The sequence below is a fragment of the Epinephelus lanceolatus genome, chromosome 21 (assembly GCF_041903045.1).
Source record: "Epinephelus lanceolatus isolate andai-2023 chromosome 21, ASM4190304v1, whole genome shotgun sequence".
NCBI classification, from domain to species: Eukaryota; Metazoa; Chordata; class Actinopteri; order Perciformes; family Serranidae; genus Epinephelus; species Epinephelus lanceolatus.
In genome coordinates this window covers 6,595,877-6,610,411 of record NC_135754.1, presented here as the reverse complement: position 1 = coordinate 6,610,411, position 14,535 = coordinate 6,595,877, and the positions used below count along the sequence as shown (strand labels likewise).

The 14,535-nt window shown below is 42.6% G+C and overlaps 1 pseudogene; it reads right to left on the bottom strand.

Moving 5' to 3' along the window:
- Nucleotides 1-475: 475 nt before the first annotated feature.
- Nucleotides 476-14,535, bottom strand: part of LOC117247479 (uncharacterized) — a 28,828-nt pseudogene continuing 14,768 nt past the window's right edge.

The following is a 14,535-nucleotide window of genomic DNA, read 5'->3' as shown; positions in this document are numbered from 1 at the left end:
TAATTAGGTGTGATTTAGATGTCGTGTAAGTATAGCTCATGGTTTCAGTATGCAAAATTCAGCCCAGATGTGAGACAGACTTGGAGAACTGGGTCACCCACTTCCATAACTCCAATAAATAGTCAGAGCGCATCAGGTCTCTGTAACACATAACTCATAGCTCACATATGTGTCAACTGTAGACAGAGCTGTGGGAAGAGGCCCTTGATTTCTCAGGGATGGGAGGGTACTGTACACATGCAGGAGTGAATGTGCTACTGTAGTTACACAGTGTTGGAAAGGTAGCTTTTTAAATAGAATAGGTTACAGAATACTAGTTAACTCGTCAAAAATGTTTTTTTCTTTCTTTCTTTCGTTCTTTCTTTCTTTCTTTGTGTATTCACCAGCCCTTAGTGAAACATCTTTTGATGCATAGCTAGGGCACATCATCAGTGATGTTACCTGAGGTCATTGGGTGTTTCGGGTCTTTCGAACATCAGACAACCTCGCTTAGGCGACCCAGCTGAGGTTGATCAGGCCTAGCAGCACTCGACCACGGATCTGCCCTCTTTATCCAGAGCCACCTAGAGGCTTTCTCTGCCGCCTCTGTGCTGTTGTAGACAGCCTTCCTCCTCTCACCTGTGATGCAGAGTGCAGTGTATGCTTTGCAGAGAGACTGTCCTGCAAAGCCTCTGCACCCTAACCTCCACAGTCAGGCACCTTGCCTTCGAGCCTTGTCTGTGGCAGTCGCTGACTAGGTTGTCGTATCTCTCTCTCTTCCGCTCGAAGGCCTCCTCCATCCACTCTTCTCATGGCACAGTGAGCTCCAGCATAACAACATTCTCTGTTGCCTCTGACACCAGGACGATGTCAGGTCTGAGGGTGGTCTTAACGACATGCTGAGGGAACTTGAGTTGACTGCCCAAATCTTCTGATAGCTGCCAGTCCTGTGCAGTGTTGAGAAGCCCTGATGTTGCTCTAGGTGTTGTTCTTGGCTTCTCCCCAGCTCTGATGAATTTGATGTTTTGCTTCATGGGTTTTGACCTTTGACAGCTGGTGATGGCATTACAGATGCTCTCTGCAATGGTCTTGAGCACCTGGTCATGTCGCCATCGGTATCGGCCTTCCCCCAGAGCTTTTGGGCAGCAACTCAATATTTATATTAGTATCAACCAAGCCCCAGCAGTGCAGGTTGGATGGCTGGGAAGGACATCATAGACAGCCTGGACCAGGAACTTGATGCAGTGTGGCTCTGCCCACCAGAGGTCAGTCCACGTGATCTTCCTCTCCACAACTTGCTCCCATCTAGTCCAGGCACCTTGTTACCTCATTTCCACTGCTCTGCTGGACCTCTCCTCATCAACGGCTGCTCTCATCTCATTCTGGACTAGTTGCCTATGCTCCTTCCCCCTTGTTAAAACGGGAGGGGGGCGCTACGGTTCGTAGTCCAGCCCTTCCTCTGGCCACTGTTCCCACCAGGACTCCATGGTGTAGCCGTGACTCTGCCTGCTCAACTGCAGCCTCTGCTCTCCACTTCCTGCCGGTCTTGACTGCCACCCCTGCCCCAGAGACTTTGGGTTCCGTTGACTCAAGGAGTTGCAGCGCCTCCCTTGCGCGCAATACTTTGAACTCCTCCTCAATGGATTTCAAGGGCAGTGTCAGTTTGCAGGTGTTTCCATAGAGGGTGATGTTGCTCAAGCGCCTTGGCAGTCCTAACCATCTCCTCAGGTAGCGGCTGACTCTCCTCTCCAGATCTGAAATGTGATAGAGGAGCAGTGGCCACTAGGGTTGGGTACAGAAACTCGGTACTTTTTGTACTTGGTACCGATTCACATCGGTACTACAGAGTACCGATTCACTTAAAATGAAACGGTGCCGAATTTCGGTACCTGAGGTGGAGGCAGAGCGAGAGCGCATGACTCGCACCTCAGACTCAGCAACAATGGCGACAAAAACAATGTGCAGACAAAAGTTAACATGCAGCACTGTTCCTAAATGTTCTCAATAAAATGTTGAAACTGAGAAGTTTAGACTATGGGCCCGAACGACGCATAGTGCGTCTAAATTCACACCCGTTCTTCTCTGTGGATTTTCTCTGCGACCGTGCGTCATAGCGAGAAGCCACGCATATCAGCGGACACAGCAGAATTGTAGCTTTCCAACAAGGCCAAGCACTTGTCGGTAATCCAATGTTTTCACAGCGAAAAAAAATTTATAAAATTACAATAAAATGATGTATAACAGAGCTTTCATACAGCTTTGCACACACATTACTCTTGGATGGATTACTCACGAACGTAGGCTCGCACAGAAATGCCACGCATATCACATGAAAGCGCAGGACCACACACATCATTGTGCTGTCATCCCATCACGCTATAAATCCAGATCGTCTACAAAATAAAAACCTGACGAATTTCTTTACAATCCATGATACAGATCTTGTTGTCAGTCACTTCATATAGTGAGGAATATCGTATCTTACCACGTCTTAGGCTTGTGTGTGTTTCTCCCTGTCTATCCACATTTGTAGTCCGGTTTTCAAGATGCAAATATCTCCATATTGTCCAGTTGACACTCCATCAAACTTTGTATGACAAGACCAGCCACTTCACCTTTGCGCACCCAGACAACTGCAGCCTAATGCAGGCTGACAGGGCCGTAGTCACCATATACATTGAGGGGGACATGTGCCCCCCCACCAATGCCCAAAATGTCTCCCCAATATATAACTGAAACTGAAAAACAAATATTATCTTGGAAGACATCATTGCACTTGGTTGACTATTTTTCTATGATCTTAGATGTAAATATTGCATGTTTCTTTCAGATAAAACACATTTTTGACTTGTGAATGAGTCAATGGAATTTCTTGCAATAATGAAAAAATACTGGCAAACATGTCCGCCTGGCACAAACCACATGTTTTGGACAACTGTGAAGTGACAGAATGTCCCAGCATCATGGTTCTTATATTGCCAGATTCCAGAGAGTCTCCCCTCTTCAGATATGGCAGAATATGTCATTTTCCAAATTGCTATGGTGAGATACATGTAAAAATGTAAGAATTTAGGCACACAGATTTGTTTTTTTCATTGATATAAAAATAATATAAAATACAGGCACATAGAAGAACATGAAATGATGGCAAATCTGGTTAGCCCAGATTGTCCTGAAAAAAACAAGATATAGCATGTGTATGTAGCCTTTATAATGACTGTGGTATGAGCTTAAAAGTAAAGGCAGTAAAAATGCCCCAAAAAGGCCTAGGGCCCATAGGGTTAAAAAGTACCGAAATAAGGTACCGTTTGGTACCGGTATCGAATTCCAGATACCGGTACCGGTACCGTATCGGTTCAATTATGAACGGTACCCAACCCTAGTGGCCACAGTATCCTTGGCAGAATCCCATGTTGGTAAATCCACGCCTTGAATTTACCTGGAAGGCCAGACTTGTCGACGTCCTTCAGCCATCCCTCCAGCTCCTCACAGGTGTTCTTAATGGAGGCTGTATCCCTGAGGCTGCTGTCAAAGAACTTCCCCAAGCTCTTTATCGGCTTCTCAGATATCGAAGGGATTGGTGTTCCTGCGATAGAGAAGCGGAACTGGTCTGCTACTTTGCCCTTTTTCAAGACCCTTGATTTCGTTGGCTTGAATGACATCCTGGCCCATCCCATCAGCCTCTCCAGCCCCTTCAGGATCCATCTGCCTCCAGGCACTGACTCAGTGGTCTCTGTCAGGTCATCCATGAAGGCATGGATTGGCGGTTGGCGGATCCCAGACTTTGACTTGGGGCCTCTGCACTCTGGTTCAGCAGATTTTACCAACATGTTCATCACCAGAGCAAACATGATCACTGAGATGGTGCAGCCCATGATGACTCCCACCTCCAATCTGTGCCACTCAGATGTTGTTGATCCTGCAGACTCTGAAATCACTGTAGTAATCCAGGATGAGGTCTCTTACTGCGGCTGGAACATGGTGTCTTTCCAGTGTTTCGAGGACCAGCTTGTGGGGCATTGAGCCATAGGCATTGGCCAGGTCTAACCACAGCACCACCAGATCACCCTTGTTCTCCCTTGCCTCCCTGATGAGCTGAGTGACCACACCCATGTGCTCTAAACACCCTGGTACCCCGGGGATGCTGCCTTTCTGCACTGTCGATGTATCCATTCTCGAGGAAGAACTCAGCCAGTTGCTTAGCTACAATGCTGAAGAAAATCTTCCCTTCAACACTGAGCAGTGACATGATTCGGAACTGGCTGATATTCTTGGAGTCGCCTGACAACGTTATGACGGTTAGTGTTGTTTTCACCTTTTGAGCCTGTGTGTGTGTGTGTGTCTGTGTGTGTTGTTGTGGTGGTGAAACGTATTTCAGGTGACACTACTTGCAGTGGAAACAACCACAGAAGCATTTAGTGATGTTTATATGTTTCTATGTCTATTTGTGGACAGATTTTGTCAATGCAATGGCATCACAACCATGGCCGTAGCCAGCTATGAGGACAATGAGGTCTGGACCTTGGTAAAAATTTCAGAGAGAAAAAAACTGAGGAAGCCCCACACAGCATGGTTAAGAAATTAACACACCGGACAGCTTTTATTTTGAAACGACATGCAGGAAGTTATCTGATGTATCGGCAGAACGTGGAAAACTTGAATTGAGTTGACAGGAAGATGACGATACTGCTAGCTGACTGATGAGGTGAGTGAATGAATTTTATTATTATTTTAGCGACGACCAAGCAGCAACTTTCTTAAAGTTTAAGAAAAAGTTAAGTTCTTGCTAAGTAGCATTAATGTTAGAAGCTTTAGCTGTGACAAAATGTGTTGAAAGCTACTAGCTAATCATGCATGATGTGAGCTCATTAAGTCAGTGCCATGCTCTCAAAAGTAACGTTATTTAACGTTATGCAGGTGGCTGTTTCATGGCCAAATAAAGTTACATGAGGTTAGATGGTGTAGAAACTACACATATATCTATATATATCTATATATATATATTTCTATATACAGTACAGGCCAAAAGTTTGGACACACCTTCTCATTCAATGCGTTTTCTTTATTTTCATGACTATTTACATTGTAGATTCTCACTGAAGGCATCAAAACTATGAATGAACACATGTGGAGTTATGTACTTAACAAAAAAAGGTGAAATAACTGAAAACATGTTTTATATTCTAGTTTCTTCAAAATAGCCACCCTTTGCTCTGATTACTGCTTTGCACACTTTTGGCATTCTCTCGATGAGCTTCAAGAGGTAGTCACCTGAAATGGTTTTCCAACAGTCTTGAAGGAGTTCCCAGAGGTGTTTAGCACTTGTTGGCCCCTTTGCCTTCACTCTGTGGTCCAGCTCACCCCAAACCATCTCGATTGGGTTCAGGTCCGGTGACTGTGGAGGCCAGGTCATCTGCCGCAGCACTCCATCACTCTCCTTCTTGGTCAAATAGCCCTTACACATCCTGGAGGTGTGTTTGGGGTCATTGTCCTGTTGAAAAATAAATGATCGTCCAACTAAACGCAAACCGGATGGGATGGCATGTCGCTGCAGGATGCTGTGGTAGCCATGCTGGTTCCGTGTGCCTTCAATTTTGAATAAATCCCCAACAGTGTCACCAGCAAAACACCCCCACACCATCACACCTCCTCCTCCATGCTTCACAGTGGGAACCAGGCATGTGGAATCCATCCGTTCACCTTTTCTGCGTCTCACAAAGACACGGCGGTTGGAACCAAAGATCTCAAATTTGGACTCATCAGACCAAAGCACAGATTTCCACTGGTCTAATGTCCATTCCTTGTGTTTCTTGGCCCAAACAAATCTCTTCTGCTTGTTGCCTCTCCTTAGCAGTGGTTTCCTAGCAGCTATTTGACCATGAAGGCCTGATTGGCGCAGTCTCCTCTTAACAGTTGTTCTAGAGATGGGTCTGCTGCTAGAACTCTGTGTGGCATTCATCTGGTCTCTGATCTGAGCTGCTGTTAACTTGCGATTTCTGAGGCTGGTGACTCGGATGAACTTATCCTCAGAAGCAGAGGTGACTCTTGGTCTTCCTTTCCTGGGTCGGTCCTCATGTGTGCCAGTTTCGTTGTAGCGCTTGATGGTTTTTGCGACTCCACTTGGGGACACATTTAAAGTTTTTGCAATTTTCCAGACTGACTGACCTTCATTTCTTAAAGTAATGATGGCCACTGGTTTTTCTTTAGTTAGCTGATTGGTTCTTGCCATAATATGAATTTTAACAGTTGTCCAATAGGGCTGTCGGCTGTGTATTAACCTGACTCCTGCACAACACAACTGATGGTCCCAACCCCATTGATAAAGCAAGAAATTCCACTAATTAACCCTGATAAGGCACACCTGTGAAGTGGAAACCATTTCAGGTGACTACCTCTTGAAGCTCATGGAGAGAATGCCAAGAGTGTGCAAAGCAGTAATCAGAGCAAAGGGTGGCTATTTTGAAGAAACTAGAATATAAAACATGTTTTCAGTTATTTCACCTTTTTTTGTTAAGTACATAACTCCACATGTGTTCATTCATAGTTTTGATGCCTTCAGTGAGAATCTACAATGTAAATAGTCATGAAAATAAAGAAAACACATTGAATGAGAAGGTGTGTCCAAACTTTTGGCCTGTACTGTATATATATATATATATATATATATATATACATATATATATGACAAAAAATATTGAACTTATTACGATATTCTAAATGATGGTGATGCATCTGTATGTTGTACACTAGATTTGATTGAGGTGGGTATTTGATACATAATGCACTGGGCAATAAGAGCATCCCTCTATCTATCTGAACACTATTCAGTGGCTTGAAGCCTTAAACCACATCAAATAATGTTACATTATGCAGCACTTTATTCACTTATTTGAAGAGTACATGACCTCACATGTTTGTGATATCTACTATTTATTTGTTGTTGCTGTTGTCGTTGTTGTTGTTGTTGTTGTTGTTGTTGTTGTTGCATTACTCTTGCTAGCCTAGAATTTGATAATAATCACATACAATAATTCAAACCCTTCATTCCAAATTATCTTCAAGCATTATAATGTAATGTAATCAATAAGGTCAACCTCCTTTGTTTTTATTACTCTGTCATGGGATTGGGATGGGACAAGAGTATTTTTCTTGAAGTGGGATGGGACAGGAGTGAATATCCACTCCAATGTCACCCTCTAATCCACATCACTGATGATTATTGGTCAAAAATCTAATTTTGTGAATATTTTGTGAAGCACAAAGTAGCCAACCCTTCTTTGAAGATGGATGTGGTCTGCGCAAGGGGGCTGGAAGAAGAGGGGTAAGGAGTAGAGAAGGAGCCATTGGTTTTAAGCGGCGGATTGTGGTATCATGGCTAGAGTGACTGCATCAAACATGGTCTTTCTTTATTTTTCTTCTGGTGTATATTCAGCATCTCATTTTGATTTCTCTTAGTTTTCTGTATGGTTACAGCTAGAGACCATATTTACTTAAAGCTACAAAATCTTTTTGTTGCAATAATCTCTAATAATTAATCACAAAAAAAATAACGCGTTAAAAATATTAATGCAGATTAATCGCCCTTTGACCTGGTGCATCATTGAAGGCCACATTGACTTTGTCACATGATGGAGGCAGACGAGACAATGCTGCTTGGACCCAAATCCAATCCAAACTGGATCCAAATTCCAGAAGCTCTACTGCAACACATCTGCCAAAATTCATCTGAATAAATATTTCAAATACTTTCACAGCAATTAACTTAGATTAATTAACTTAGATTTAGATTTTAGTTGCATGATTTAGAGGATTTAGATTAATTTATCACAGAGCATGTAATTAATTAGAATATTTTTTTTCAAATCACTTAACAGCCCTATTTATCTATTTATTTATTTATATTTAAACTAAGCAGTAAAAATAAGACTTAATTACAGAAGATCTCTGATCGTTCATCAGGAATGGTGTATAAGAAACACAACCAGAGAAACAATGGAGACAAATAGCACTTGGTAATTGTAAAAGAGACAGTAAGTTATCACTCAGGGATGGAAACAGGATGAGCCGGCACAGCCAGAGGAAGGAGGAGACTTTGGTCTCTGAGGACCAGAAAATACAGCAGCCCACAGCAGCCTGAAAAACTTTTTCAGCTTGCACTTGGTGAGCAACTTCAGTAAGGAATGAGGCGTAACTACATCCATGTCTCACAAATGACCCAGCATAACCTTGCCTATCTTAAACCGTAGCAGACATCTCACGACAGTCCGAAAGTACTGACACACCTGTGAATGATAAATGACTATGTTGTTTTGTGTGTAGAAGGGCAAACGTTTGCCATGTTAACCTGTACTGCTGTTCCCATGTGGCCAAAACACTCAGGGCTCTAGTTTCGCAGACCGGGCGAGGCAGTGGCGCAGTGCACCTGCACTTCACCAACTGGGTGTGGCCAGGCGGATTTTGCAAGTTTGGCACATCGTACGCCTGGCGCAGCTACTCCTCTTTCCCACCTCTGTCCCTCCTACCTGCGCAAGTCAGAAAGAGGGAGGAGAGAAGGCGTGGAGCGGGTTTTACACACATCACACCAATCAAATGAGCCCCTCTCCTCGCCCTTAAATGCGCCGCACGAAGGCGTAACTAGAGTTTACTCAATTAGCCATGGCAGAAGAGAGCAGCAGCATCAGACGGCCAAACTTCTCCCAGGAGGAAACTGATGTTTTGGTCCAGGAGGTCCAAGCTCGCAGTGTCCGAATATACGCAACTGCGAGCAGACCTCCACGGGCTGATGATGCAAAGGTAGCCTGGGAGGAGGTCACCACAATTGTAAGTCACTGTTGCGTTTCTCTCGTGCGCGCGCGCGCTCTCTCTTTCTCTCTTGCAGTCTCACTCTGTTTCTTTTCTTTTGACTTTTCTAAGATGACAGATGCTGAATATATACTCCCTATCTGATGCTGTGGCTGTTTGTGGTTGGCTGAGAGGGATGTGAACTCATTAGTTTGCAGCTGTGTTAATCAAATCAGGTTGGGTTTCCATTACGCGTGCCAAACGTGCCAAACGGTCCCAATCCCCTTTGATCCGACATCAGATGTGACGGGACAGTCGATATAGAGATACATTTATGTGCTGATTGCAGATAGTTGCATTGAATAGTGGTTTTTGTGGCTATTTATTGCATCATTAATGTGCCTGATATTCTGGAAACCTGCCTGTGAGGTTTTGGTGACGTGTGCGCACTGTCCGCCGGTCAGCCAAACTTCGGCTTACACCGGCTGCACTCTGCCTGTGCTGACAGTAGACCTGGTTTCAGCTGGCGAGCTTTTAGCGCACCTTTGGCAAAGCACCTCGGTTTGCCAAACTACCAAACTGAGCGCGCTCGGGTTGCGCTGCTTGAAACTAGCTCTGCGCGGGGTTCGCCACCCTGTGCTGCGCCGGGAAACTAGAGCCCTCAGTTATTTAGCCACATATTTGGCAGGCTACCAGAGAGCTTACATAGAAAAGTTCGGAGGGTGGGGGCAAATTAGTTTTTGAAAACCCCAAAAGTGCTTTCAAACTGAGACTTTGGAATAGTGAACAGTACATGGCTCATTTGTGGGAACATGGCCTCTTTTCAGTACAGTTTAAAGGAAGACTTGCAGCTGCATAAATAAACTGACAGTAGGAGTTCAAAAAGGGAACAATGACATGCAGGACATGAAACAAAAAAAAAAAATCTTGCAACTCTGTTAATATTAGAGTATAATGTTTTATTTAACATCAACATTCAAGAAAATTACATCAAAAGTACGTGACTGAAAGAAAGCGACGGGACTCAACTAATGAGTAGGAAAGTCCGTGTGTGTGTGTGTGTGTGTGTGTGTGTGTGTGTGTGTGTGTGTGTGTGTCTCCTGAGGCCTGAAGACAGGTAAGCTTTGCAGCAGTGAACTGTTGTGACAAAGTCATTCCTCATCCTGGTTGTTTGAGCTCTGCACCCATTCCCCCTGCCAGAGATGATGTCTTTGTTAAAGGGCAGGTTTCATTAATATTGGAACAAAGTCATTGCTGGCAAAGATTAAAAACCCAAGGAAAGGATAAATAACACTTTGTTGAATAATGCAGCAAATGAATAATTCAGCTGTGGGAAGGGGGCTCTGTGAAACAGGAGGCTATCTAATGTGGAAATTATGAATGTCTTTATTTGTCTAGTTTCAATTTCAGGCAGCAGGTTTTCCTACACAGCGTGCGGGTCGACGTGTGATATGACAAGCCTTTGGAATGTTTTTCATTATGTAACTAGCACACAGAGTAGTGTTTTGAAGCCAGGCATCAAAACAGTTATAGCAGTCAGGGAGGGATTGCCTAATTAACCCAAAGGTTTCAACTGTGGTGGATGAAAGTTTGGAGATATCAACGAAAATGTCCCCCAGTTTGCGCTGCACGAGCTGTCTATTTATACCTCTTTGAACTGCAACACTGATTTTGAAAAGTGTAAGCGTAGTAAAGAGGATAAAGGTGAAGCTGATTAAAAACCAGTGTGTCACCAGTTCTCCACTTCCCACTGTCACATGTGCTGAAAATCCCTGCACTTCATTGTGAAAGTGTGTGTGTGTACTCATACTTGCTACATAGTGAGGACCGAAATGCAACTCTGGTCAAAATTTTGTTTACTGTGAGTAGTTAAGTAAGTAGAAGATGAACTGATTTCCAAAAAGTATGAAGTTAAAGATTAAACCTGCCTTTCAACATTTTAAGCAAGATTAGAGTATTATTTTTGTTTTGTATAATTTTAGGGTGAAGAAAGGAAAGGAACACCATGCATAAGGGCCGTGGCAAAACCTTCAACTTGCACCTCTTGAGGTAGTCTATTGTGGATTTCAAGGTGTGTTTAGGATCATTGTCCTGTTGTAGAAGCCATCCTCTCTTCATCTTCTGCTTTCTTACAGATGTGTGAGGTTTGCTTCCTGAGTTTTCTGGAATTTAACTGAATCCACCCTTCCCTCTACCTGTGAAATGTTCCCTGTGCCACTGGCTGCAACACAAGCCCAAAGCATGATTGATCCACCCCTGTGTTTAACAGTTGGACAGGTGTTCTCATTGCGTCCAAAAAGTTATATTTTAACTTCATCAGTCCACGGGACTTCTTTCCAAAAAACATCAGCCTTGTTTGTCTGACACTAAATTTTGTGGTAGACACAGGAAAGATTTTCTTCTGATGACTCAGATGGTCATATTTTTACAGGTGTCGCTGTACAGTAGAACAGTGCACCACCACTCCAGAGTCTGCTAAATCTTCCTGCAGGTCTTTTGCAGTCAAACGGGGGTTTTGATTTTCCTTTCTAACAATCCTACGAGCAGCTCTTTCAGAAAGTTTTCTTGGTCTTCCAGACCTCAACTTGACCTCCACAGTTCCTGTTAACTGCCATTTCTTGATTACATTACAAAGTGAGGAAACAGCTACCTGAAAACACTTTGCTATCTTCTTATAGCCTTCTCCTGCTTTGTAGGCATCAGATATTTTAGTTTTCAGTTCTAGGCAGCTGTTTAGAGGAGCCTGTTTAGGACAGCCCATGGCTGCTGATTCTTGGGACAAGGTTTCAGGAGTCATAGTATTTATAAAGCTTTTATATTTGCATCACCTGGCCTTTCCTAATGATGACTGTGAACAAGCCAGAGTCCTAACAAGCTAATTATGGTCTGAGACCCTGGTAAAAGTTTTCTAACAGCCAAAATGTCTTGGGGTGGCCAAACTCTTGCATGGTGCTCCTTTCCTTTTTTTCACTGTAAAATCGTACAAAATAAAACTAATACTCTAATCTTGCTTCAAATGTTGAAAAGCATGTTTCATCTTTAACTTCATGCCTTTTGGAATCAGTTCATCTTCTACTCACTTAACTATTCACAGTAAATGAAATTTTGACCAGGGGTGCCCAAACTTTTGCATGCCACTGTAGTCTTGGGAAAAAGTTATCTTGGTGACTGTAACTGTCTCATCCATCGACTGGGCAGCTGAACTGGGCCACCAAAGGCAAGGTATGAGCCGACACACATCATCCGCAGCTCTCCATTCCCATGGGGTTAGGGTTAGGTGATTAATTGTGATGGTTAGTGTAAAGTGCTAGGGAATGCATTATATCAGTGAGGGTCCTCACAGATAGAAGATAGAAATACAAGAGTGTGTGTGTGCGTGTGTGTGTGTGTGTGTGTGTGTGCAGTCAGAAAGCTGTCGAGCATGTCACACGAATGACACTAACACTAGAATGTAGGTTACATCTCACACTTGGTTACAGCAAAGGCTGGGCTAATAAGGCAGTTACCATGGAAACCATTGTATTTGTCATGACAGTATTATTGTACTGTGTGGTAGTTCATGACTCCGTGAAAACAGTAGGATTAAAAGTCAATAAGGATCCTTTTTCGGGGTGCACATAAATTCCCTGGTTTAATGGCTTCACGCAGTGGGTAGTGGTTAATGTTACAACCCCATTGGTAGTAAAAAGAGTGAGAAAGTCAGTGAAGGTAGGAGGTTGCAGTGGTGGAAGGGATAACAAACACTGGACTTTCACCTAGGAGACTGCTGTTTGTGTCCTGTGTGAAACTAAAAGACAAGGCTGACTTCTATTAACGTACTTACGTCCTTTACGTAGTTATGTCACGTAATGTTATTTACTGTACTTACGTCACATAATGACGTACTTACATTCAACAACTATAGTAATTTTTGGCAAAAAACATGATCTTTGACATGATCTTTTGGTGCCTAAACCCAACCATTTCACCATTACATAATTTCAACACATTATGTGCCACCACCACTGCACTGTTCAGAGATTGTGGTCATTTCATATAAACTACAGATAGTGTTCCATCATAATCGTTGCTGAATTTTGTTTGACATGAGTGAAGTCTTCACTTTTACTGTAATCAAGTGCTGAAACTCCCTCTCTCTCTCTAATGCGCTGCCTGTCGGAGCTAAATCAAATGAATGATCCATAACTGATTTCTGAAACCTAATTTTCAAATGAGCAATTTTTATACTGGTCTAAATAATCGATTGTATTTCCCATCTTTGCTGAGCAACAATTTTGTGTAAAAGGAATTAAAGGCCTGTCCCAAATAGACGCCTGTCCCAAATATAGGCCTGTTAATATGAGTGATTTAAGCAAATAATAGCCCTGGTTATAAATCCAAGTTTTATGGTACTTTATGCAGTTAATTTTTTTATAATGATTACCCCACTAACAAAAGCAACTAAAAATCTGTATCATATTCATATCATAATGTCAAAGTTATTTTCTTAATGCTAATATATTTTTCTACACCTCTGCAAACTGTCACTACTATGTCACACTGGAAAAATAAAAACAAAAATGAAATAAAATAATAAAAATCTATTCAGCGATCTTTTTTTTTTTTTCTGCGTGTTAATCTGTGCCAGAGCACAAGTGCTGCCCCACAGTTTTTTTTCACCGGGGTGGCTAGACGAGGCCACTAAAAATCTTGGAGTGGCACACCAAAACCAAAAGCCATAACTGAATTTCAGGAATTCTTATGCTGTTGAGGTGTATAGGCTAGCTGAAAACTATATCAATATGGAGAGTTAAGGAATCACATACTGATATCTGATGTAAATAGACTAATACCAGTAGAGATAACATGTAAGTTCCAAAACAATACTGTTGTGTTATGTATCTATATATACATGTTAGGTGATTCATTTTTCTTTAAACAGGCTGGGTGTTCTTTTCCTTGAAAAGACAAACAGCTTTAATTTGATGGAGAACATTGATTTTGAGGACCTCACATCAGGACATCACACAGAGGCCTCCAATTATTTTCGGGGGGTCGATTGTATCAGGGTGGCCTTTGGGGGCGCAACTGTAGGGCACATCCAAAATGATACACTCTTCATTAGAGTCATTAAATTAGTAATAATTAATGGGATCTGTATGTGTTGTGTTTTTAAAATATGATGACACAGAGACAGGATTAATCCATTGCATGTAAAATCCACCTTTATAACCTGTGGCACACATGAGAGCCTGAAGGCTGAAATTTAATTTAAAAAAGACTGTCTGAATAAAAAAAATCCCTGCTCTCGAAAAAAAGACCCGTTCCCTCTTCCTTCAGCAAAATTAAAAACAGAAAAAAAATATGTGAATGTTAATGACCTATGAGGCTTACACTTCTTGCCCCAACCCGTGTAATTCTTCCTGCATCCCCAAAGCTCTACAATTGAGGTGGTGAGCAAAATGACCAAAAGGCATCCTAACATTTTATTTGAGAACAGCATCCAACTTGGCTAATACCAGAGTTTCCATGTAGAGAGCCCACCCACAGCAATTTAATTGGCGTAGATTTCAGTAGCCTCAAGGTCTAAATGCAGTTTCAGAGGCTTAGAAATTTTGGGGGGCCATAAAAAAGTCAAATTAAAGCTCTGATTAGACAGCAGGATTTATGTCTCTCAAGAGGGTTTTATTATTCATGTGGTACAGTACATGATGTCCTCCTGGAGAGAACACATCGTGGAGACTTTTATTATCTTGTCTAAGAGCTGGCTGGGTACAGTCAGTTACAGATAGAGGG